Below are 8,248 nucleotides of genomic sequence, written 5' to 3'. Positions count from 1 at the left end.
CTTTAACCTTGGCTGAGCAGACAGTCGATGGTCTGAGGAATATCGTTCCCATACGTCTCATGTCCGAGGTAATGCCAATTAATAACGATGTCTGTGCATCCTCCTCGTAATCTGTGAAAATCATTGTTGCGGACTGTAGGAACATTTATTGACCGAAATTGAAGAGGTTTTGAACCAGATCAAACTCCTATTAATTAAGAAGATGGTCTAGATCCCTTTTTCTTTTCTCCTGAAGGCAAATGTACGACAATGCAATTCAATTGGTGAAACTTCCAGGCTTGAACCGAAACACAATTTACTTCGCACTATCATTGTAACACAAACAAAAAAACAAAGTGTGGACTAACCCAACTCTATTGGAAAACTGAACGAAATGAAACATCATTTAACTACGAAACAGTCAATGTTCGAATATAGTAACATTGCATAAACCATACAAAACTGGTCGTCCTGCTACCGGAATGATATTGTGAAACGTGAACGGATGAGCAAAAGTTATAATGTGATGTTTGTAATTCTTAAGCTTCCAAATGGTTTTGAGGTGCGAATGTATTTTAACCTTGAAGAAATTTGACGCATTTAAACCTCCTTCCTGTCCACGATAGAAGCTGTTGGATCTGTTCCGAATTTCCAGGGGCTTCTGTAATTATTTAAAGTTTCTGACGATAGCAATCCCTCACTTTTCGAACAAAACAAAACGAACCTTATGTTGCGAACAATATTCAAATAAGCAATGGGCAGCAGAGAGGAAAGCGTTCGAGCAACGCTGCCCGGATTGTCACGGCAATTAACAGGAACCAACGCCATGAAAACCCTTAAGCAACCTGACAAATCCATTTCGCCACAGAATGCAACGTTGGTGCTCAAGACTTTTCCTTACAAAACCACAGGAAAAGCCACGACACTGCGATGGCCGGGAATCGAACCCAGGTCAACTGCTTGGAAGGCAGCTATGCTCACCACTACACCACCACCGTGCTAGCTGATAAACTGCCCCTTTTCCCAAACGCACATAACAAGGCCGTGATAGTCACCAACTGAACTGGGGCTGAAAGCAAAACAACAAATTGCTTGTAAAACGTCAACAGGTCTGAAAACACCAGAATCAGAAGCCTTCAGCCCTTAAGAACAATCACTGGATCTAAAAGGTTCACTCCCCACAAATGCTGCCGGATCTGCTGAGTTTCCCAGCAATTTTTGTGCTGTCTCTCAGATCTGCAACATCTGCAGTTCTTTGTCAGATAGAAAACAAACGTTGACCCATTGAAGGGGATATTTGATCAGGTGATAGTCCTCTTCATCCACAGATATAGATGGTATGGAGTATAGGATCATAAAATTCTTACAGTGTAGAAACAGGCTATTCGGCTCACCCTGCATCCCACCAAGTCTCACCCTCTACGCTATTCCTGTAACCCCGCATTTCTCATGGCTAACCATATAACCAACACTCACCTGGACACTATTGACTACTGAGTGTTGCAAATCCACCCTGACCTGCGCATCTTTGGACTGTGCGAGGAAACTAGAGCACCCAGAGGAAACTCACGCAGACACGGGGAGAATGTGCAAACTCCACACAGACAGTCTTCAATCAGACAGGGATCTGGGTAATTGGAGAGGTTTCAAGAGGGAGTGCAGACTGGTTTGTGAATGATGGGCCGAAAGCCTGATCTCAGTGCTGTAAAGGCTCTACAGTAACATGATTCCCTACATCCAGCATTCAACACAGTTTGCATTTTGTTTTAATCCGTCCTGTTATTGACATTATTTTGAGTGAAATGTATAGAGAGAGGTTGTTTGCGCATTCACACAGATCTGTGTTTTGATGGGTCAGGAGCAACGTACAAAACAACAACTGGCGGAGGGAGAATTGAATTCCCCTTCCGAATCTGCCGAGGACATGCAGGACCTGGCACTTCTCTATCACCACTCACTCACCACTCGCCGCCTGGTGGAAGAACGCCTGATCTTCCTCCTCAGGAACCTCCAACCCCAGGGCATCAATGTGGCCTTTAACACTTGCCTGATTTCCTCCTCCGACCACCTTATCCCAGTTGCATCCTGCTAGCTCGGCACTATCCTCATGACCTGTCCTACCTGCCAATCTTCCTTCCCACGTATCCGCTCCACCGTCCTCTCCGACCAATCACCTTTACCCCCAACCCCATCCATCAATTGCGCTCTCCGCTCCCTTCTCCGCAGCCCCACTCCCTCCCATTTATCTGTCCACGATGGACACTCCCAGCCTCATTCCCGATGATGGTGTTTTGCCCGAAATGTCGACTCTCCTGCTCCTTGGATGCTACCTGACCTGCTGTGCTTTTCCTGTATTAGTCTAATTTTGACACTGATCTCCAGCATCTGCAGTCATCAATTTCACCTCGCATGACTGAATTCCTGCCCCTTACAGATCGAATTTGGTCTCGTGTTTTCATTATGAATTTCATTATGTTTAATATATTTTATTTTAAAAATCATCACAATATATTGATGCCCTCATGAGCATGTAATGCATTTGGACAGAACAATGCCTCCTTTCTCTGTGAACAAATAGAATTAAAGGAATCGGTTTGGAAAATGTTTTCTCTCGCAGAAACAGGAATAGGGAGTTATAATTCTCTCTGAATTAAACACAGGCCATTCAGAGGAATCTGATAAGGTCATGCAACATCTGCCGAGAGAAGGGAAAGGTTAGCTCATGTGTTATGAGAGTAGGGGAATTCAGCAGGGCGGTAGTAATTTAGAAAAGTAATAATTACTGAATAATTGGAATGGGGTTAACGCTGAAGAAAGAATGTGAGGTCTATACAGCCTGTTTAAAATGTTCAGTCCGTTCTAGTAGTCAATCCAATCAAAGCTAGACTTAGATTTCATATCCAGTTTCCTGTGCAATCCACATATCCCGTGACTCCCTGAGAAACCAGCAATCTGTGTCTTCCAATCTGAAATGCACTCAATGAGGGTGCATCAACAATCGTCAGGGACATAGAATATTAAAGACTCAGAGGCCTTAGAGTTAATCGCTCTCTCCTCATCTCATTCCCAAATAACCTGCCGCTTACACTGAGGGTGCTGTCAATAATAACCAAAAGATCTGTAAATGGTGTAACTTTAACACTGACTTATTTTCACAGATTCTGTCAGACCTGCTGAGCTTTTCCGCAACTCCTGAGACTGTTATCGTGTTTTAGATACCCAGACCCACAGGATCAATTTTTCACCATCTACCCTCTGAAGACTGTTCAGAATTTGATGAATTCAAATGAAATCGTATTTCAATTTTCTCGAAAATGGACACAATTTATTCAAAAGCTCAGCATTGGAGCACGTGGGTTTCAAACAGTGACCTTTATTTTGTGGTTCATTAATGTGTTTGGCTCATTGCCACTGGGTTACCACGTATTACTCAGATATAATTGTTCTGGCGAAGTTGACGATGAGTTAGCGTCTTGAACTGCTGCCATTCATTTTGTCCAGATAAACCCATCATGATGTAAGGGAGGGAGTTCGTGGATTTACAACGAATGGCACTTGTGGAATTGAGACGATTTTCCGAGCCAGGGTGGCGAGTGGCTTGATGTGGCACTGTCAACTGGTGTCCCGTCTATCTGCTGTGCTCAGTGTTCCAGGCGATAATGCTGTGGTTCTGGAAGCTGCTCTGTGAGGAACTTTGGGCAATTTCTACAGTGCATCTTTTCAGTGGTATATTCCACTGCTACTGAGTGTGGATGGTGGAGACAGAGAATGTTTGTGACTGTGGTGCTGAGCAAGCTGCACTGCAAGTTAAATCTTCCTAATTATGGGGAACATAACTACTTGCCATCATCATCAATCCATTTCGCAGCTGGACATGCAGTAATTACACAGATGTGGTGTACAAGTCTGTTAGTTGCTCAAATGACCATGATCTTTTAACTAGATTCACCTTTTCACGGGTATTATGCTGAGAGACCTCACGCGACTGTTCCACTTTCTCATCAACATTTCATCTGTCAAAACTGGGAACGAGCTGATGGGACACAGATTGTGCTGCAGATGGTTAGACACAGCGCAGTGTCAGTTACTGCACACTGATTCTGTTTGGCATTATGCATGTCTTTCTCTGAATGTGTTTGTGTATTATCGTGTGTTCCTGTCTTTGTGATTCTCTGTGTGTATCTACCCATCTATCTCTGCCTGACTATCTGTGCGTATGCGAGTGTGTTTGTGTCTTATTGTGTGTATTAGTGTGTGTCTCCATGTTTATGTATCTCTGGGTCTGTACCTCTGTGCAACGGGTTCTCTGTTATTTTCGGGATTGTAACAATTGAAATGTGGTTTAAACCCCAATATATCTGTACCTCTGACTATTCCTCTTGGGCGTGAAGTGATATATTGCTTTTCGTTATGTTTGAACGTGTGTGTGTGTGTGTGTGCGTGTGTGTGTGTGTGTTGTGCCTGTCTCTGTGTGTGTGTGTGTTTTGTGCCTGTCTCTGTGTGTGTGTGACAGACGGAAATACGTACAAATACTCAGACACAATCACATATACAGAGAGATGTGAAGAGACTCCTACAGACAGAAGCACACATATCGACTTAAAGAGACACACGTGCACATACAGTCACACAGACATACACACACAAGCGCATAGATGTTGATAGAGACAGCAAAAGTGATACTATTAGAATTTCTTTCCTAAAACTAAATGAGAAATTAATAGATTTTTGGATTGTTTGCTTTTATAGGAAATTTGTCCATAATTTTGTCTGGACAGCTGTGCCTTTAACGAGATTTTGAACGAAATAAGAGAAAGGTGGTTTAGTTAGTAGAGTGCGAGGTTAATGTTGAAAGGATGAAAGCAATTTGAATTGATGAACCTATTTTACCATACCTGCGTTTTCCAGTCTTTTCAAAATGGCCGCTGATGCTTCTGAATTGGGTCGACGTGCTGTCTTGTTCCAGGATGATGAGTTAGGAATTGAGAACCTGGAGGATATTTCTATTAGAATCAATACCGATCATTGGAAATGTCCACTTCCATAGGAAAGGGGACTTTGGGATTGCTGTTAGATCTTCAGCACTTCCAAGACCACCCAACAAAGAACAATGAAATACAAAATTACACAGATTGTAATCCACTGGCCTTCTTTAAAAGTTTCAAATTAACAATGCAACATATTTTGATGGTGTCGTTTGTTGTAACCATTTTATGATACACATCAAAAGAAAACCGAATGTGAATTCAGATATATTGTCCTAAAATACAAATGGTGAAATACGTAAAAGCTTTAAGAAATGCGAAGGTTGCATAACATTGCAAGAAGGGAGAAATAATAAATAGACTGCACTTTTTATAAAAAATGTGCATCATGTATTTTGCAAGTAAATGCGTTTTTGAAATGGCATTTTAGTTTTCTCAGGGCGCATACATATAAAAACATTTTTTTAAAAAAGAATTGAGTGTAATTGTGGACTAAAATGTGAAAAGAGCGACCTTACAAACAGATAGAAAGTGGAGGATAGCTGCAAGGTTTGACAGCAATTTACCTGATAGTGACCCAATAATTGAAATGTGATTGGAGATGAACGGAGTTATACACAGATGCAGCCTTTGTTTGTGACAAGGAGCTCATTGATGATTGGCCACGAGTTCAACACTGACAAAGGCTGTCTGTTACCAGCAACGATGTGATTGGTTCTCAGGCAACTAAACAGCTTGGGACTCTGAACAAGATACAGGGAAGTCTTAAACTGCTCAGGAGCTCTCTGTTCGCGGCAGTGATAGGTGCTTTAATCCTGAAGAAACCTGGTTTATTTTTGTTTCAGCTGTTCCTATGAGCTCTGCCTTTTAATGAGTGTGTTAGAGACTGTTTGTAAGTATTAACCAGTCCTTCTGCATGGTGTAACTCAATGACAGCCTCCAAGATGCACTGTACAAATTTACCAAAGCCTCTAAACAAAATACATTCCAAAGACATGACAACGAAGAAATGGAAGGGCAGGGGAAGCAGATGAATGGGAGGGTTATGACTTGGAGCCAGTGATCAAACCTGTTTAAATGAAGAGTCGATGAAGAGAAATGAAGAGTAGAGTAGATAACGACAGGAAGTATGGAATACAGTGAGATTTGGCGATCTGGATTCAGAATTGGTTGGCTGACAGAAGTGGTTGTAGATGGAAAATATTCTGCCTGGAAGACAGTGTTGATTGGGGTCCCGCAGGGCTCTGTTCTTGGGCCTCTGCTCTTTGTAGTTCTTATAAATGACTTGGATGAGGAGGTTGAAGAGTGGGTTAGTAAGTTTGCAGATGGCCCTAAGGTTGCAGGTATCGTCGACAGTATAAACGGCTACTTCAGGCTGCAACGCGACATAGATAGGATGCAGATCTGGGCTGAGAAATGGCACATGGGGTTCAACCTGGATAAACGCGAAGTGAATCATTTTAGAAGGTGGAATACGAATGCTGAACATAAGATTAAAGACATAATCCTTGGCAATGTGGAGGAACAGAGGGATCTGGGTATGCAAGTACATAGATCCCTCAAAGTTGCCACCCAAGTGGATAGGGTTATTAAGAAAGCATATTGAGTTTTGGCTTTCATTAAGGGGGATTGAGTTTAAGAGCTGCAGCTCTACAAGTCCCAGGTGAAAGCACACTTGGAATATTGTGTCCAGTTCTGGTCTCCCTACTATAGGAAAGATGCAGAGGGTTCGGGGAAAGCGCAAAGAAGGTTTACCGGGATGCTGCCTCGACTGGAGGGCTTGCCTTATGAAGAAAGTTTGAATAAGCTCGGACTTGTCTCTCTGGCGTGAAGGAGGAAGAGAGGAGACCTGATCGACGTATAGAAAATAATGCGAGGAATAGATACAATCAATAGGAAGAGACTTTTCCCCCGGGCAGGACGAATGGTATGGGAAGTCATAGTTTGAAGATATTAGGAGGAAGGTACAAAGGAGATGTCAGAGGTAGGTTCTTTATGCAGAGAGTTGTGAATGCATGGAATGGGTTGCCAGCTGTGGTCATGGAAGCAGAGTCATTGGGGACATTGGTGCGACTCCTGGGCATGCACATGGATAGCAGTGAGTTGAGGGGTGCGTAGGTTAAGTTACTATATTTGACATTAGGATTAAATCTCGTGGGCCAAAGGGCCTGTTCTGTGCTGTACTTTTCTATGTTCTATGTTCTATGAGTGCATACACTGGGTATATCTAAACGTAAGGTGTCAACCTGGTGAAGCTACGACACAGAAATAGTTGCATTCCAGAAACCATAAGAAGCATCGGATAGACAAGACTAATTGACTTCATCACTCATGGATCAGACAGAAACTCTGCAATCCTGCCACCTCCCATCATAAATGATGCGGGACAATATAATAAATAATTTCTTTCACATGAACTACGAGGCTGAGGGTTACAAAATAGATCCTTTCGAAATTACGACAGGCATGGAAGTAATGGATAATGGAAGTCTTTTACACAGACCACAGGAGACATAGGTTTAAAGTGTTATCGAGCAGACCAGACCCAGACGTATGGTATGCAGATTGATTTTGCTTGTTTTGTGATAGTCATACATTCTGAGAAACAGTGAAGAATATTCTGTTGAATTCTCTTCAGTACAAATCATACCTTACACAAGGACATCAGTTTAATATAGTTTCACAGCTTTTGAACAGGTGCAGAGAAGGATCAACTCTATATATGTCAGGTCCATTCATAAGTTTGATAACAGCACGGAAGAAATTGTTCCTGAATCCATTGGTACGTATTTTCAAACATTTGCATCTTCTGTCCGATGGAAGAGGTTGGGAAAGAGCATAACGGTGGTGGGAGGGGCCTTTGATTGTGTTAGCTGCATTCCTGAAGCAGTGGGAATTCAATAACGAGTCAATGGAAGGAAATGTGATTTGCGTGATGGATTGTGTTAGATACACGCATCTCTGTAATTTCTTGCAGTACGGCCAGAGCAGTTACCATACGAAGCGTCTGGATAGAATGTTTTCTGCAGTGCAATGTTAAAATTGGTCAGAGCCATTGCTAAAATGCTAGATTTTCTTCCCCGTCAGAAGAGGTAGATGCATTGATGTGCTTTCTTGACTGCAGAGTTGACATGAATAGACTGATTGTTTGTAATATTTATTACTCGGAAATTGAAGCTGTCCATTACCTCCAAATCAGCACCAATGACAGAGACCAGTGTGTGTCCTTCAGTCCAATTCCTGAAGTCAATGGCCAGTTCCCTTGTTTTGCTGACATTGAGGGA

At 42.4% G+C, this 8,248-nt stretch overlaps 1 non-coding gene across 1 annotated transcript; it reads right to left on the bottom strand.

The window, feature by feature from the left end:
- Window positions 1-905: 905 nt before the first annotated feature.
- trnag-ucc (transfer RNA glycine (anticodon UCC)) lies at window positions 906-977 on the bottom strand. The gene has a single exon. It is a non-coding gene; the product is annotated as a tRNA-Gly (tRNA).
- Between the last annotated feature and the right edge of the window lie 7,271 nt (window positions 978-8,248).

The sequence above is a fragment of the Chiloscyllium plagiosum genome, unplaced genomic scaffold (assembly GCF_037043375.1).
Source record: "Chiloscyllium plagiosum isolate Xiang-an unplaced genomic scaffold, Cpla_swu_hap1 HiC_scaffold_18, whole genome shotgun sequence".
Lineage (NCBI taxonomy): Eukaryota > Metazoa > Chordata > Chondrichthyes > Orectolobiformes > Hemiscylliidae > Chiloscyllium > Chiloscyllium plagiosum.
This window is presented reverse-complemented; position numbering and strand designations above follow the sequence as displayed.